The sequence below is a fragment of the Pongo pygmaeus genome, chromosome 10, assembly GCF_028885625.2.
Source record: "Pongo pygmaeus isolate AG05252 chromosome 10, NHGRI_mPonPyg2-v2.0_pri, whole genome shotgun sequence".
Classification (NCBI taxonomy): domain Eukaryota; kingdom Metazoa; phylum Chordata; class Mammalia; order Primates; family Hominidae; genus Pongo; species Pongo pygmaeus.
Genome location: NC_072383.2, coordinates 1008201 through 1025979, shown reverse-complemented (window position 1 = coordinate 1025979; position 17779 = coordinate 1008201). Strand labels below are relative to the sequence as shown.

At 46.0% G+C, this 17779-nt stretch overlaps 2 protein-coding genes across 21 annotated transcripts in view; one reads left to right on the top strand and one right to left on the bottom strand.

The window, feature by feature from the left end:
• Positions 1–5695, bottom strand: part of ERC1 (ELKS/RAB6-interacting/CAST family member 1) — a 511134-nt gene extending 505439 nt beyond the window's left edge. For 3 of the 15 annotated variants that reach the window (XM_054442652.2, XM_063672286.1, XM_063672294.1), the window contains exon 1: positions 4865–5000. The gene's annotated coding sequence lies outside the window, so the exon portion shown is untranslated. Of the gene's footprint in view, positions 1–4696; positions 5105–5603 lie in introns of those variants that run through there. The other 12 variants (XM_063672285.1, XM_063672284.1, XM_063672295.1 and 9 more) reach the window with 6 other exon arrangements.
• The window catches only part of RAD52 (RAD52 homolog, DNA repair protein), a 79961-nt gene continuing 67228 nt past the window's right edge, over positions 5047–17779 (top strand). For 2 of the 6 annotated variants that reach the window (XM_063672299.1, XM_054442662.2), the window contains exon 1: positions 5515–6409. The gene's annotated coding sequence lies outside the window, so the exon portion shown is untranslated. Of the gene's footprint in view, positions 6410–17779 lie in introns of all 6 variants that reach the window. The other 4 variants (XM_063672301.1, XM_054442663.2, XM_063672298.1 and 1 more) reach the window with 4 other exon arrangements.

Sequence of the window (17779 nt, the reverse complement as noted above, 5' to 3'; positions counted from 1 at the left end):
AACTCAATGATTTCTTATCTCTCTCCTTTACTGGTTCCTCTTGATTCCCCTCACCTATCTAGAAGGCCAGTTCCATGAAGGTGAAAACTTTTGTCAGGTTTATATCCCCAGTGCCTAAAAAGGTACCTAGAAGAACCATACTCACTAAGTAACTTATGAATGAATAAGTGAATGAATCAGTCCCCAAGGCTCAGATGTTCGGATCTCTTCTCTACCAAAATTCACCCCCCTGATGATCTCGCCTATCTCATAATCATAAATACTACAAAGAAGCTGAAAACAGCCACATTGCTCACTCTTCCTGGACATCACCCTGAACTTCTGGTTTCTCCACAAACATGCTCCATGAATTACCATCTCCAATTCAGTTACTGGCAACTTTATTCTTCTAGTTATTCAGGCCAAAAACCTTATTGTTTATTCTTCTATTTGGCCCACATCCCACAAACAATCACCAACAAATTCTATAGGTCTACCCTCAAAATATATACAAAATCCAACCCCTTCTCACCATTTCCCCTTGTTCAGAGATACCCTCACCTGGAACAATACAACATAAGCTCCTGACTACTGCCCTTACTTTTATTTATTTATTATGTATTTGAGACAGCCTCCCTCACTGTTGCCCAGGCTGGAGTGCAACGACGGAATGACAGCTCACTGCAACCTTGAACCCCTAGGTTCAAGTGATCCTCCTGCTTCAGTCTCCTGAGTAGCTGAGACTATAGGCACATACTGCCACGCTAATTTTTTTTTTTTTTTGAGACACAGTCTTGCTCTGTCACCCAGGCTGGAGTGCAATAGCATGATCTCCACTCACTGCAACCTCCACCTCCTGGGTTCAAGAGATTTTCCCGCCTTAGCCCCGCGAGTAGCCAGGATTCCAAGCATGCGCCACCACCCCCAGCTAATTTTTTGTATTTTCAGTAGAGACGGGGTTTCACCATGCTGGCCAGGCTGGTCTCGATCTCCTGACCTCACGATCTGAGCCTTGGCCTCCCAAAGTGCTGGGAGACGTGTTCACTACTATGGTACCAGCATCTAGAATATGTGGTACATAATACATATTTAATATATACTTATTAAGTAAAAACAGTATTCACAGTAAAACTTCCAATGATGTTAGTGAACCAGCTAATTACATGCCCAAACTGTTCTAAATACATGAATTAATTCATCTGACCAGCTTAAGAGGTTAGGTACTACTGTTATTATTTCTATTTTGCAGATGAAGAAATTAACGCACAGGTTAAGGTTAGGAAATAACATTAAGCAGTTTGCCCTACATCATACCATGGCAAAGCCAGGATTTGAACTCAGGCACTCTGACCCCAGAACCCACACTCTTAATACACTGAAAGACTTCATGAGCAACAGATTTCAATTATATTCCACACACAAAAAATAAGAAAAAAAAATTATATTCCACATAATCTGTATGCTAAGTTTATTTTACTATATATCTCTGAAAATTGATAATCAATGTACTGATTCTTAAACCAAGATACTTCATTTCTTGATCTTTCTCCATTAATGTTTCTAATGAAATATGTGTAAAACACACATTTAACAACTCTCATACTTCTAAATGTAAACATAGTGTAAAACCGAGCAGCTGTTGCTATGAAAACCTTCTTTTTTTTTTTGAGACGAAGTCTCGCTCTGTGACTCAGGCTGGAGTGCAGTAGCGCAATCTCGGCTCACTGCAAGCTCCACCTCCCAGGTTCAAGCGATTCTCCTGCCTCAGCCTCCTGAGTAGCTGGGGTTACAGGTGTGCACCAGCACACCCAGCTAATTTTTATTTTTATTTTATTTTATTTTTTTGAGATGGAATCTCGCTCTGTAGCCCAGACTGGAGTGCAGTGGCATGATCTCGGCTCACTGCAGCCTCTGCCTCCCAGGCTCAAGGAATTCTTCTGCCTCAGCCTCCTGAGTAGCTGGGATTACAGGCGTGCGCCACCACACCCGGCTAATTTTTATATTTTTAGTAGAGACAGGGTTTCGCCATGTTGGTCAGGCTGGTCTCGAACTCCTGACCTCGTGATCCACCCACCTCAGCCTCCCAAAGTGCTCGGACTACAGGCGTGAGCCACCGTGCCCGGACTAATTTTTGTATTTTTAGTAGAGATGGAGTTTCACCATGTTGGCCAGGCTAGTCTCGAACTTCTGATCTTGTGATCTGCCTGCCTCGGCCTCCCAAAGTGCTGGGATTACAGGCATGAGCCACCGCGCGCAGCCGAGAACCTTCACTTTTTTTTTTTTTTTTTTTTTTTGAGACGAAGTCTTGCTCTGTCGCCCAGGCTGGAGGGCAGTGGCATGATCTCGGCTCACTGCAATCTCCGCCTCCCGGGTTCACGCCATTCTCCTGCCTCAGCCTCCGGAGTAGATGGGACTACAGGCACCCGCCACCAAGCCCGGCTAATTTTTTGTATTTTTAGTAGAGACGGGGTTTCACCGTGTTAGCCAGGATGGTCTCGATCTCCTGACCTCGTGATCCGCCCGCCTCGGCCTCCCAAAATGCTGGGATTGCAGGCGTGAGCCACGACGCCCGGCCAAGAACCTTCACTTTTAAGTTTGCAGTATTAATGCTGAATTAACAGACTGGCATACTTATCTATGACACAGGTAATGAAGGAAAAAAAAAAAGAACACCTCAGTAGACTCAACAAGGATATCACAAGTAATGACTAGCAAGCAACATTTTTTGAAAAATAAAATGTAGGCATAGTTTCAGGCACAAGAAATGCTAAACGAAATAGCTTACTTTTACCTTAGACTTTCCCCAAATTATGTGATGTCATTCCTACAAGGACAAGAATCACAGCTTACTACCAGCCATGCAAATGTCATTTTAGGAGTACACACACGTTTTACCCAGTATCTTAGTTCACATTTGTCCCAATTAATTAAGTCTATGTATAATTTAAAAGCGAAAACTAGATATGTCAATTTTGTTTTCCTTCTAAGTAATCCAAAGTCAAAACTATTCACTTTACCAAATGAATTAACTGAATACTGTTAATTAAATCTTTTATTTATAATTATAAATTGGAACACACACTTTCTCACTTAATACCTATTATGTCCTGTTTCCCATACCTCTCTACAAAGTAGAAGTATTTGCTGGAAGACAGTAATCTGCTCATTAAGTAGGCACTTAGAAAAAGCAACGATCTGCAACTATTGAAATTCTTATCTGTATATTTCTCTTCTGGGTTACAAGAAAGCACTTCTCTGGCTATTTTCCCAAATAAACTGGGTAAGCCTTGGGAAGTCACTGCTTAAATCCCACTTTCTGACAGCTTCTCTTCCTCCATAAATGAATTATTGTGAGTCTACTTCCATCCATTACATAATACACGTCCATCATGGGACCTGTTTTCTGAACAAGAAATAGCTTAAAGGACAGGAACTGATAAGTAGGGCCAGTGAATACCGTAATCTAATAGGGAGCAGGAATCCAGAAAAGAAGATTCTGATTTAAAGTGCTAAGTTGTGAAAGAGTGATGTGAAGAACACTGAACACTGCTTACTCTTAGTAATATTTCCATACAAAGTGAGACGCCTGCCCCCAAAATGTTTTTAAAGCACTTGACTCCAAGAACATTTCTCAGAAATTGAGGAGCCTACCAAAAAAAAAAAAGAGTTCCATTTCATTTTAAAGTGTTTTAATAAAGACCGCAAGAAATATAACTGCAAATGAGAAATAAAATTTCAACAATTTAGCATTGAACACAAAACGTCTAAAAGTCAAGGTGTACTGAGCAAGCAACACGCTGTAAAAGACGGTTGTACTTTAAAACATTTAAGCATTTTTCATATAATTAGCTCCAACAGAACTATTCCAATTGTTCACTTTATCCACCCAAAGCAGTCAACCACAACTACCTGCAACTATTATTCGGCAATGTGCCTTCCAAAGCAACCACCTGAGTCTAGGGCCTTCTCTCAAGGGGCCAGGATAAAGCCTGTAAAAGGGTGGTATGAGATCTTTTAGGCATAGAGGGCAAAAAAAACTGGAAGACACCACCTTGAAGGAGCTAAGTGTAATGCGACCCAAATGGTGGCTGCCAGAACGAAGTTGTCTAAGCCGAAGATCTCCCTCTTCTTGGGTGTAAAACTTTCAGATACATCCACGCTCACAATTTACCTGAGCCAAAGTAAGGGGATTCTCTTCCCTCTCCGACCCCCCCACCCACCCCGCCAGAAGAAGAAGAATCGAACCCTAAAGTAGAAACGTGAGATCTAGTGCAATAAAATAGGTTCTCCAACTGCCTCAAAGGCAACACGCACAGCTCATCGTCCTTTTGAAATACAACGCTTCATCTTTTATCTCACCATTTCATCAAAAAGAAAAGAATCATCTTCAGCATTTTACATCACTCACCTAACCCAAAGATCCACCCTGACCGCACCCCAACCTCATGGCTCCCCAATTTCTCCGTCTCCCCACTACCTCGTCCGCAGCTTCACTAGTCCTAAGCCTCCCACCCTCCGTTCCCCCAAGTGCCCAGAGCCCCAGTCCCCAGTACCCCACCTCCCGCCCCAGGATCCCCACATCGACCGCCTCGGCTCCCGCCCAATCCCGGAGCCCGGCTGGGTGGAGCCCGCGGGTGGGCGCCGGTGGTCTGGGTGGGGCCCGCCCCTCCCCACCCCCCGGGCTGGCGAGGAGGGGGAGGGGGTCGCGAAGCCTCACCTACAGCTCCGCCCCTCCCCGGGGGCGCGTTGCCCTGCCCAGCCCAGCCCGGGCCGTGAGCAAGAAGCTGGGTAGGAAAGGCGAAAGCCTCAGCACTAGCGACAGGGGGGAAGCTCTGGGTCCCGCGCGACTTCCGCGCTGCCGCCGCCGCCGCCGCCGCCGTCTCACCGTCCTCAGGGCTGCCGCTACTGCTGCCGCTGCCGCCCGGGCGCCGCCGCCACTACCGCCGCCGCCGCCACTACCACCGCCGCCGCCACTACCACCGCCGCCGCCACAGCACGGCCCAGGCGCCCGCGACGTCACCACGCCCCGCCCCCTGCGCGAGACACCTAGCCCCGCCCCCAGCCCCGCCGCGGGGCGCAGCGCGCCTCTCTGGGCTCCCCGCTCGGCTGCCTCCCTTTCCCTCAGCCTCCCGGGAGCGTGACGCGGCGGCCCGGGGGCCTCCGGGCGCCTTCCGGGGCACGCCGGTGAGGAACTGGGAAGCGGAGGAAATTCGGCGCCACGGCGGTCGATTAGCACCGAAACAGAGTGATGGGCGCGGAGCGTCCCTGCATACACACACACACACACTCTCACACACGCACACACACACACGCACACACGACCCCTGCGGCCACGGGAGGGGAGAGCCGGGGTCGGCTCCGCGAGCGCAGGGTGGCGCTTGTCTCTTCCTGCTTGCCGTAGGAAGTGGACGCTGGAAGCCCGAGGAGCCGCTTCGTGTCTTCCCAAACCTAAGCGGCGCCCCACCCCCTTCTTCTCGTGGCCCGTTACGCCCGGGGCAGCCAAGCGCCGCGGGAGCAGCGCCGGGATCGACCCTGGCTGCTGGGGGGACGCTTTGTCCCTAGAAAGCTGGTTTTTTGCCCCTTAGCTTCGCGGAACGTGGCCGCGAAATTAGTGGTCATCTGACCTGAGACTCGCGGGGCTGCGCACACGGGCATCGCCGAGGACCCCAGCAATGGACGTCGTGTTCTGTGGTGATCCCGCCAGGACGCGGGGAGCGTGGGCGGAAATTAGTGTCCACGTTCCGACCCTGCGCTGTGCCAAACACTGCTTCGGGAGCTGTTTATTTAGCCTCCGACAGCTAAGCGAGTCGGCGGGCGGCTAGGGCCTGGTGCAACCCGATTTTCTCGTGCAGACTCGCAGCCGATTTTGGTTTTGTTTTTTTTTGGAGCCATGCAGAGGGTAGCTACAGCCATTAATTTAAGGATGTAGATAAGCTATCTCTAAACCAACAAAGTAAGAATGGTGTGAATTATATTTATTCCCAGCCTTCCAGTGTTTATTAAAATAATTTTCGGTGTCCTTGAGAGGAGTTAAAAGCCATCATTTTACTCCTGCTTGCCTCCGCCACCGTAATTAACCACTTTATACTGCCTCATAATCCCATTAACAAATTCCAGTCGCTCCTCAGCGTTCACATTCATTCACTCACCAGTTTCTACTGTTTCATTCCTGCCCAGACTCTCTAATTGTTCCCTCCCAGGATCGACATGCACTTGGATCATTGCAGTTCCTGGGCCTGCTGTCATCTCCCACTTCAGTACTTCCCACATATGAGTACCAACTGTTAGACGATGTGCTGCCAGACCAGCATTTCATTTCTTGGACATCCGGCTATTTACCCAGGAAAAGTCATCCTTTGACTATTTTCCATGACCTTTCTCATCTGACTCGTGATCTGCCCGTCTTGTTACTCCCTAGCAGTGTGGTAAGGTAAGAGAAAATTCAACTAGGAGTCAATAGATCTTTCTGTTCTCATTCTTCCACTGTTTACTTGTATGGCCTCGGGCAAATCATTCTACTTGTGGTCTTAACTATAAAGTGAGGTTTGAAGTAGGTGTCTGAGATGCCTCATGTCCTTGAAATATGTGGATCTGGAGAATTAAGTTGCTAAGCGCTATGTCATACACGGAAATACTGTCCTAACACAGATTCAGATTTTTAGTTTTTATTTCTTGCCACCACACAGGCAAAAAATATTAGTTCCTGCCCTGCTCCAGATATCTTTTTTAAAACTTACATTTAGGATTTTTGATTAAACCTAGCTAACCGAGCACATGTATTTACTGCCTCTTCTTCCTGAGACCCCATAAAATGATGATAAATAAAAGTGACACAAAATAGAAAATGAGAAGGGGGACATCGGAAGATAATTTTTTTTTTATTTGACATGCAAAAAGTAAGTGTGGTCTGACAAAATAAAATGGAGAAAAGCATAATGTAGAATGGGTGTAGAGGGTGCTGCAGAAAGGAAGGGGGCCTGTCAGCCCAGAAGTGCTTTAGGGAGACCGAGATTTGGAGATAACTACCAGACAGAGCAAGAGTGAGAAGCAAGGCTGAGAACAGGGAGACTAAATGAAGGTCTACATAAGGAAGAGCAGAACCCTCCCTATATCTCAGATACAATATCTAGGCATTTATCCAGGCTAAAATTAAGCATTCTGATAATCTGGGGAGATTTGGGCTAACTGAGTATTGAATGGCCTAAGAGTAAAGTATTCTTTATTCTAGCACAATAGCTGGTTTCCTACCCACCCACTTTAAAGTGTAGTTGGGCAAGTTGGCAGGAACTTCCTGCTATGGTTTGGATGTGGTTTTTTTTGTCTCTACCAAATCTCATGTTGAAATTTGATTCCCAGTGTGATAGTATTGGGAGGTGGGTCCTGATGGGAGGTGTTTGGCTCATGGGGGCAGATTCTTCATGAAGGACTTGGTGTCATTCTTACTGTAGTGAGTTCTCACACTTGCGAAACTACATTGGTTATCAGGAGAATGGATTTGTTCCTTCGAGAAGTGGTTTGTTGTAAAGCCAGGACTCACCTCGGGTTTGATTTCTCTTTGCATCTGCACAGACACTTTTCCTTGACCTTCTCCGCCATGTTTTGATGCAGCACAAAAACCCTCACCAGAACTGAGCAGATGCTAGTGCCTTGCTTCTTGTACAGCCTGCAGAACTGTGAGCTAAATAAACCCGTTTTCTTTATAAATTACCCAGCCGCAGGCATGCCTTTATAGCAACATAAGATAGACTAAGACACCTCCCAAGTTCACAAGACTACCCATCAGCATTCCAACTGCCTCATCTTATGTATGAACAGACAACTAAGCGTTATTAGAGATTTAAGAAAAGTCTCCAACATGAAGTGTGGGGGCAGATAAACAGAAACTTAAGAGAATTTAGAAAGGAAAACCTAATTAGTATACTAGGATACTCAGATGAAGTAACAATCCAAGGTTTAAAAGTAGATCTTGAAATTTAAAATAAATTGCCAAATTATAAATTTAATTAAAATATCGAAAGATAAAGTCACTGAACTTTTAAAGAAAATAGAAGAAGCCTGGGCAACATAGTGAGACCCCATCTCTTTAAAAATGTTTTAAAACTTAGCCGGGTATGGTGATGCGCACCTGTGGTCCTAGCTACTCAGGAGGCTGAGGTGTAAGTATTGCCTGATCCTGGGAGGTCAAGGGAGCAGCGAGCCAGGATGGTGGTGCTGCACCCCGGCCTGGGTGGCAGAGCAAGATACCTTACTTCAAAAAAGAAGAGAAAAAGAAAATAGGGCTGGGTGCGGTGGCTCATGCCTGTAATCCCAACACTTTAGGAAGCTGCACCCCAGTCTGGGTGACACAGCAAGAGACCTTATTTCAAAAAAGAAAAAAGAAAATAGGGCCGGGTGCGTTGGCTTGCGCTTATAATCCCAACACTTTAGGAGGCCAAGGTAGGCAGATCGTTTGAGCCCAGGAGTTCAAGACCAGCCTGGGCAACATGGCAAAACCCTTTCTCTACAAAAAAAATACAAAAATAAGCCAAGTATGGTGGCATATGCCTGTAATCCCAGCTACTCAGGTGGCTGAGGTGGGAGGATGGCTTAAGCCCAGGAGGCAGAGGTTGCAGTGAGCTGAAATAACACCACTGCACTCTAGCCTGGGCAACAGAGCCAGACCCTGTCTCAGGGGAAAAAAAAAAAAAAGAAAGAAAACAGAATAAATATACAAAGAGGTGGAAATTGTGAGAGAATTTATTGTGAGAGAAATTTATTGTGAGAGAATTTATTGTGAGAGAAAATAAGATAAAGAATTAGTTCAACAGGACTAATATTATGTGAGAGAGAAAACAAAGTAAATGAAGGACAGAAAATTATTGAAAAAATAATGCAAGAAAATTTCCTAGAACTGAAAGAATCCACTAGTACAGAACTAAAAGAAAAAAAAAATTCAACCATGTGAAATGTTTGAACTCTAAATATAAAGAAGATTCTAAGTTTCCAAAGAGGAAAAAAAGGAGCCCATAAAAGGACAAAAATCAAACTGGCGGGCCGGGCATGGTGGCTCACACCTGTAATCCCAGCACTTTGGGAGGCTGAGGCAGGTGGATCACGACGTCAGGAGTTTGAGACCAGCCTGGCCAACATGGTGAAACCTCATCTCTACTAAAAATACAAAAGAATTAGCCAGGCATGATGGTGGGCACCTGTAATCCCAGCTACTCAGGAGGCCGAGGCAGGAGAATCGCTTGAATCCGGGAGGTGGAGGTTGCAGTCATACGAGATTGTGCTATTGCGCTCCAGCCTGGGCAATGAGCAAAACTCCATCTCAAAAAATAAAAATAAATTTAAAAAAAGAGTTACTTAAACGTGTGCTCAAGCAAAATGAGGGAGAAATCAGGGTATCTGACAACATCCAGTAATCACTAGATCCAATTCAGGAAAACAGTAAAGGGAAGTCCCAGGAACTTAGTTAGATTGGAACAGAAGGGTAGGAGTTCTGGGAGAGAAAACTCCTGGAAAAGAGAAAATTAAACAGAATAATTAGTTACTATGATAAAAAAAAAAAAAAGCTTAGAAGATGCTGCTTTTAGGGGTTTCAACTTTTACACCCAACCTATTAATGAAGCATAGTCTTGCTATCGTTAAAATAGTTTAGGCCAGGCACAGTAGCTCACATCTGTAATCCCAGCACTTTTGGAGGCTGTGACAAGAAGACACTTGAGGACAGGAGTCAGAGACCACCCCAGGCAACACAGCAAGACCCTGTCTCTACAAAGAAATTTTAAAAATTAGCTGGGAATGGTGGCACACACCTGCAGTCCTTAGCTACTTGGGAGGCTAAGGCAAGAGGATCCCTTGAGCCCAGGAGTTCAAGGCTGCAGTGCACTATAATGGTACCACTCTCCAGCCTGGGCAACAGGATGAGACCCTGTCTCAGAAATAAAAACAAAAGCAGGCTGGTTGTGGTGGTTCACTCCTGTAATCCCAGCACTTTGGGAAGCTGAGGCAGGAGGATTGCTTCAGCCCAGGAGTTCGAAGCCAACCTGGGCAACATAATGAGACCCTTTCTCTATTTTAAAAACAAGGCCAGGTGCGGTGGCTCACACCTGTAATCCCAGCACTTTGGGAGGCCGAGGCAGGTGGATCACCTGAGGTCGGGAGTTCAAGACCAGCCTGACCAACATGGAGAAACCCCATCTCTACTAAAAATACAAAATTAGCCAGACATGGTAGCACGTGCCTGTAATCCCAGCTACTCGGGAGGCTGAGGCAGGAGAATCACTTGAACCTGGGAGGCAGAGGTTGCAGTGAGCCGAGATTGTGCCATTGCACTCCATCCTGGGCAACAAGAGTGAAACTCTGTCTCAAAAAAAAAAAAAAAAAAAGGCCGGGTGCGTTAGCTCACGCCTATAATCCAGCACTTTGGGAGGCCAAGGCGGGTGGATCACCAGGTTAGGAGTTCGAAACCAGCCTGCCCAAGATGGTGAAATACTAAAATACAAAAATTAGTTGGGCGTGGTGGTGGACGCCTGTAATCCCAACTACTCGGGAGGCTGAGGCAGGAGAATCGCTTGGACCTGGGAGCTGGAGGTTGCAATGAGCCAAAATTGTGCCATTGCACTCTAGCCTGGGCAACAGAGCAAGACTCCATCTCAAAATAAATAAATAAATTAATTAAAAAAAAATGGTGCTTGAACAATTGAATATCACATGCAAAAGAATGAAGTTGAACCTATACCTCACATATATGAAAATTAGTTCAAAATGAATCAAAGACCTAAAGGTAAAGCTAAAGCTAAAATACTCATAGAAGAAAATGTAGGTATAAATCTTCGTGACTTTGGATTAGGCAATAGTTTCTTAGCTGTGAGACCAAAGGACAAGTAACAAAAGAAAAAAATTGAGACCAGGTGCGGTGGCTTCAAGCCTGTAATCTCAGCACTTTGGTGGGGCCAAGGCAGGAGGCTCACTTGAGCCCAGGAGTTCACGACCAGCCTGGGCAACATAAAGAGACACCCCCCCACCATGTCTGTAAAAAGTTTGAAAGATTAGCTGGGTTTGTTGGCATGCACCCATAGTCCCAGCTACTTGTGAGGCTGAGACAGAAGGATTCCTCGAGCCCAGGAGATCAAGGCTGTGGTGAACCATGATTGTGCCACTGTACTTTAGCCTGGGTGACAGACCAAGATCCTGTCTCCAAAAAAATAAAATTAATTGGACTTCATCAAAATATGAAACTTTTGTATTGGCCAGGCACGGTGGCTCATGCTTGTAATCCCAGCACTTTGGGAGGCCAAGGCAGGCGGATCACGAGGTCAGGAGATCGAGACCATCCCGGCTAACACGGTGAAACCCCGTCTCTACTGAAAAATACAAAAAATTAGCCGGGCATGGCGGCGGGCGCCTGGAGTCCCAGCTACTCCGGAGGCTGAGGCAGGAGAATGGTGTGAACCTGGGAGGCGGAGCTTGCAGTGAGCCGAGACCGTGCCAGTGCACTCCAGCCTGGGTGACAGAGCGAGACTCCGTCTCAAAAAAAAAAAAAAAATTAGCCAGGCATGGTGGTGGGCGCCTGTAGTCCCAGCTACTTGGGAGGCTGAGGCAGGAGAATGGCGTGAAGCCGGGAGGCGGAGCTTGCAGTGAGCCGAGATCGCACCACGCACTCCAGCCTGGGCGACAGAGCAAGACTCCATCTCAAAAAAAAAAAAAAAAAAAAAAAAAACTTTTGTATTATTCAGCCTTAAAAAGGAAGGAAATTCTGACATATGCTACACTGTGGATGAACCTTAAAGACCTTCTAAGTAAAATAAGCCAATCATAAAAGTATAGATCTTATATGATTACATTCATATGAGGTACCTAAAGTAGTCAAATTTATAGAGACAGGGCCAGGCACAGTGGCTCACACGTGTAATCCCAGCACTTTGGGAGCCTGAGTCGGGTGGATCACCTGAGGTCAGGAGTTCGAGACCAACCTGGCCAATATGGCGAAACCCCATCTCTACTAACAATACAAAAAAATTAGCTGGGCGTGGTGTCAGGCACCTATAATCCCAGCTACTTGGGAGGCTGAGGCAGGAAAATCGCTTGAACCCGGGAGGCGGAGATTGCAGTGGGCCGAGATTGTGCAACTTCATACCAGCCTGGGCAAAAGGGCAAAACTCTGTCTCAAAAAAATTCATAGAGACAGAAAGCGTAATGGTGACTGCCAGAGGATAGGGGGAGGGGGAAGAGGGAGTGTTTAATGGGTATAGAGTTTCAGTTTGGGAAGAAGAAACATTTCTGGAGAAGATAAGGGTGATGGCCGCAGATCATTGTGAATGTACTTAATGCCACAGAACTATATACTGAAAAATAGTTAAAATAGTAAGTGTTATGTTACTTACATTTTACCACAATAAATAAATATTTTAAAACTTGTGTGCATCCATTACACTGTTAAGGACTGAATTATATTCCTCCAAAATTCATATGTTGAAGCGCTAACTCCCAGTGTGACTGTATTTGGAGATGAGGCCCTGAAAAGATAATGAAGGTTAAATAAGTCATAAGAATGGTATCTAATCCAGTAGGACGGGTGTCCTTATAAGAAGAGGAAGAGATACCAGGGACACACATCAGAGAAAAGGTCATGTGCAGATCCAAGAAATGTGGCCGGCCAGGTGCGACGGCTCATGCCTGTAATCCTAGCACTTTGGGAGGCCAAGGCAGGTGGATCACCTGAGGTCAGGAGTTCAAGACCAGCCTGGCCAACATGGAGAAACCCTGTCTCTACTAAAAATACAAAAATTAGCTGGGCATGATGGCAGGCACCTGTAATCCTAGCTACTCGAGAGGCTGGGGCAGGAGAATCATCACTTGAATCTGAGAGGTAGAGGTTGCAGTGAGCTGAGATCACACCATTGCTCTCCAGCCTGGGCAACAAGGGAAGCTCCGTCTCAAAAAAAAAAAAAAAGACTTCAGGAAAAAACAACCTGCTGACACCTTGATCTTGGACTTCCAGGTTCCAAAATTATAGCAAAGAAATTTCTGTTATTTAAACCACCTAAACTGTATTATTTTATTATGGTATCCCTAGCAGAATAATGTAGATTTTTATGCCAAGAAGTGGAGTGCTGCTGTAATACATACTTTATAAATGTGGAAGTAACTCAGGAACTGGATAATGGGTAGAGAGTGAAAGAGTTTTGAGGTACATGCTGGAAAAAGCCTAGATTGCTCACACCTGTAATCTCAGCACTTTGGGAGGCTGAGGTGGGTGAATCACTTGAGATCAAGAGTTCGAGACCAGCCTGGCCAACATGGCGAAACCTTGTCTCCACTAAAAATACAAAAATTACCCAGGCCTGGTGGCACACGCCTGTAACCCCAACTACTGGGGAGGCTGAGGCAAGAGAATCGCTTGAACCCAGGAGGTGGAGGTTGCAGTGAGCCAAGATCACGCCACTGCACTCCAGCTTGCATGATGGAGTAAGACTCTGTCTCAAAATAGAACAAAAATTAGCAGGCATGGTGGTGCGCACCTGTAGTCCTAGCTACTCAGGGCAGGGGCGGGCAGGGTGTGGGGCTGAGGTGGGAGGATCACTTGAGACTGGGAGGTCGAGGCTGCAATGAGCCATGATCCCACCACTGCACTCCAGCCTATGTGACAGAACAAGACCCTGTCCCCCCCCCACCCCCCAAAGAAAAAAAGAAAAAGTCTAGATTGTCTTGAAGAGATTGTTGGTAGGAGTAAGGAATAAAGGTGATTCTGGTGAGGTCTCAGATGGAAATTAGGAACACATTATTGGAAAGTGCGGGAAAGGCCATCCTTTCTTCCACAAAGAATTTGGCCAAATGGTGTTCTAGAGTTCTGTGGAAAGTGCAGGTTCAAAGTGATAAATTTGGTTATTTAGCTGAGGAGATTTCTAACCAAACTGTTGAAGGTATGGCCTAGCTTCTTTTGGTTGCTTTAGTAAAATGTGGGAAGAAAGATAAACTGAGGGAATTATTAAGCAAAAACAGAACTTGAAGATTTGAAAAATTCTCATCATTTCATAGAGATTATAGGTACAACTTACAAATTTATTCAGCTTTCTCAGCGCAAGCCAGGAAGGAGAGATGAGATTATACCAGCATAAACACTGTCATCTTGGACTAAAGGGGACACAGATAGGACAGAAGGAAAGAAGGCTGTCGTACTTCTGGGATCCTAAAGGATGAGGCAACAGAGTTATCTGGCTGTGAACACGTTACCCTTTAAGAAAAGGGAAGACTGATCCCAAAGGAGATTCAGTTAGCAACAAGGCTGCTATTCAAACTGCAGGCCCAGAAGATACAGGTCTGGGGAGCTAAGATGTCTCCCCAGTTCCAGAGAGTCAAGCTGTTGCCATCCAGTGCCTCAGAGGCATGGCTGCTACCCAGGACCAATGGGGCCAACGTGGTGATGCTGCCTCCCCAATGGCCCTAGAAGGCAAGCTGCTAATCCACTGGGCCAGGAGGGCAGAGCGTCAAGTCAAAGACAATTATTCTTGAGCCTTAAAGTTCAACAGAATTTGCCTTGCTAGGTTTTATTTTATTTTATTTTATTCTATTTTTATTTTATTTTATTTTATTATTTTATTATTTTATTTTATTTTATTTTTTATTTACTGAGACAGAGTCTCACTCACTCTGTCGCCCAGGCTAGAGTGCAGTGGCTCAGTTTCAGTTCACTGCAACCTCCGCCTCCCGGGTTCAAGCGATTATCCTGCCTCAGCCTCCTGAGTAGCTGGGATTACAGGCACACACCACCATGCCCGGCTAAAGTCTTACTAGGTTTTGAACTTGCTTGGGACCTATGTCCACATGTCCCTGTCTTCTTTCCATTTTTTGCCTTTGGAATGGGAATGTCTGTTCTATGCTTGTCCCACTATTATACTCAGGAAGTACATAACTGGCCTGGTTTCATACATTCACAGTCAGAAAGGAACTTTGCCGCAGAATGACTCATATCTCAAGTCTCACCCACACCTGATTTATAAATAATAATATTTATTTTAGGGTTTTATTATTGTTGTGGTGGTGGTTGTGGTTGTTGTCGTTTTGAGACGGGTTGCACTCTGTCGCCCAGGCTGGAGTGCAGTGGCACAATCTTGGCTCACTGGAACCTCCGCCTCCCTAGCTCGAGTGATCCTCCCACCTCAGCTTTCCAAGTAGCTGGGACTACAGCCACTTGCCCCGACACCTGGCTAATTTTTTTTTTTTTTGGTGGAGACAGGGTTTCACCATGTTGCCCAGGCTGGTCTTGAACTGCTGACCTCAGGCTATCTGCCCACCTCAGCCTCCCAAAATACTGAGATTACAGCTGTGAGCTACCAGCTACCACACCTGGCTATGATTTAGATGATATTTAAATGAGCCTCTGGACTTGGAGTTGATGCTGAAATGAGTTAAGACTTTTGCGGCTCTTGGGATCAGGATAAATGCATTTTATATGTGAGAAGGACATGAATTTTGGGGGTCCAGAGGACAGAATATTATGGATTGAACTGTATTCCCCCAAAACTCATGTTGAAGTCCTAATCCCCAGTGAGGTCATACCCAGTCTGTGGTATTTTGGTATGGCAGCCCTAGCCAACTAATATAGACACTGTCAAGAAAGTGAAAAGGCACCCAGGTGCGGTCACATGGTGGTGCATGCCTGTAATCCTAGCTACTCAAGAGGCTGAGGCAGGAGGCCTGAACCCAGGAGGTGGAGGTTGCAGTGAGCTGAGATCACGGCACTGCACTCCAGCCTGGGCAACAGAGCAAGACTCCGTCTCAGGAAAAAAAAAAAAAAGAAAGAGGCTGGGTATGGTGGCTCATGCCTGTAATCCTAGCACTTTGGGAGGCCGAGACAGGTGGATCACTTGAGGTCAGGAGTTCGAGACCAGCCTGGCCCACATGGTGAAACCCCGTCTCTACTAAAAATAAAAAAATTAGCCAGGCATGGTGGCAGGCACCTGTAATCCCAGCTATTTGGGAGGCTGAGGCAGGAGAACAGCTTGAACCCGGGAGGCAGAGGTTGCAGTGAGCTGAGATCACACCATTGCACTCCAGCCTGGGGGACAAGAGCGAGACTTCGTCTCAAAAAAAAAAAAAAAAAAGAAAGACAACGCAGAATAGGAGACATTTTGCAAACCACATATCCGATATATTTTTTTCTAGCCTATGTAAATAACTCTTTCCCCTCCCCTTCCACCCCCTGCTGGCCAAGATGGAGTCTTACTCTGTCGCCCAGGCTGGAGTGCAGTGGTACAATCTCGGCTCACTGCAACCTCCACCTCTCTGGTTCAAGCAATTTTCCTTGCCTTAGCCTCCCGAGTAGATGGGATTACAGGTACCGCCACCACGCCCAGCAAATTTTCATATTTTTAATAGAGATGGGGTTTCATCACGTTGGCCAGGCTGGTCTCGAACTCCTGACCTCATGATCCGCCCGCCTCAGCTGCCCAAAGTGCTGGGATTACAGGCGTGAGCCACCATGCCCAGAAGTAGACTATATAAATATCTCTTAAAACTCAGCAATAAAAAGGCAGCCCCATTTAAAAGTGGGTAAAGGATCTGAAGAGATATTTTTCCAAAGATATACAAATAGCCAATAAGCACATTGAAAAGATGCTCAACATCATAACTCATTAAGGAAATGCAAATCAAAATCACAATGACTAGCCTGGGCATTGTAGCAAAGCTCCATCTCTATAAGAAAATACAAAAATTAGGTGTGGTAGCACATGCCTGTAGTCCCAGCTATTTGGGAGGCTGAGGTGGAAGGATTCCTTGAGCCAGGGACGTCGAGGCTGCAGCGTGCTGAAATTGTGCCACTGCACTCCAGCCTGGGTGGCAGATTGAGATCTTGTCTCAAAAAAAAAAAAAAAAAAAGGAGCTATCACACCCACTATGATGACTAAAATCAAAAACACTGATAATAACAAGTATTGGTGAGAGTGTGAAGAATTGGAACTTGGCTGAGTGTGATGGTTTACCACTGTAATCCCAGTGTAATCCCAGCACTTTGGGAGGCCGAGGCGGGTGGGTCACTTCAGGTCAGGAGTTCAAGACCAGCCTGGCCAACGTGGTGAAACCCCATCTCTACTAGAAATACAAAAAACTAGCCGAGCGTGGTGGTGCATGCCTGTAGTCCCAGCTACTTGGTAGGCTGAGATAGGAGAATCACTTGAACCCGGGAGGCAGAGGTTGCAGTGAGCTGAGATCGTGCCATTGCACTCCAGCCTGGGTCGCAGAGCGAGACTCCATCTCAAAAACAAAGAATTGGAACTCATACATTGATTGCTGAGGAGAATGTAAAATTATGTAGCCACTTTGTAAAACATCTGCTAGTCCCTTGAGGAGTTAAATGTAGAGTTACCATATGATCCAGTAATTCCATGCCTAGGTGTATAGCCAAGAAAATGGAAAACACATGTCCACACACAAACTTGTACATGAATGTTATAGCAGCATTATTCATAATAGCTAGACAATTAAAAAATTAAATCATGAATAAATTACAAAAAAGACTATTTTTTTTTTTTTTTTGAGATGGAGTCTTGCTCTGTCGCCCAGGCTGGAGTGCAGTGGCATGATCTCGGCTCACTGCAAGCTCTGCCTCCCAGGTTCATGCCATTCTCCTGCCTCGGCCTCCCGAGTAGCTGGGACTACAGGCGCCTGCCACCACGCCCGGCTAATTTTTTGTATTTTTAGTAGAGACGAGGTTTCACCGTGTTAGCCAGGATGGTCTCGATCTCCTAACCTCGTGATCCGCCTGCCTCGGCCTCCCAAAGTGCTGGGATTACAGGCAGGAGCCACCGCGCCCGGC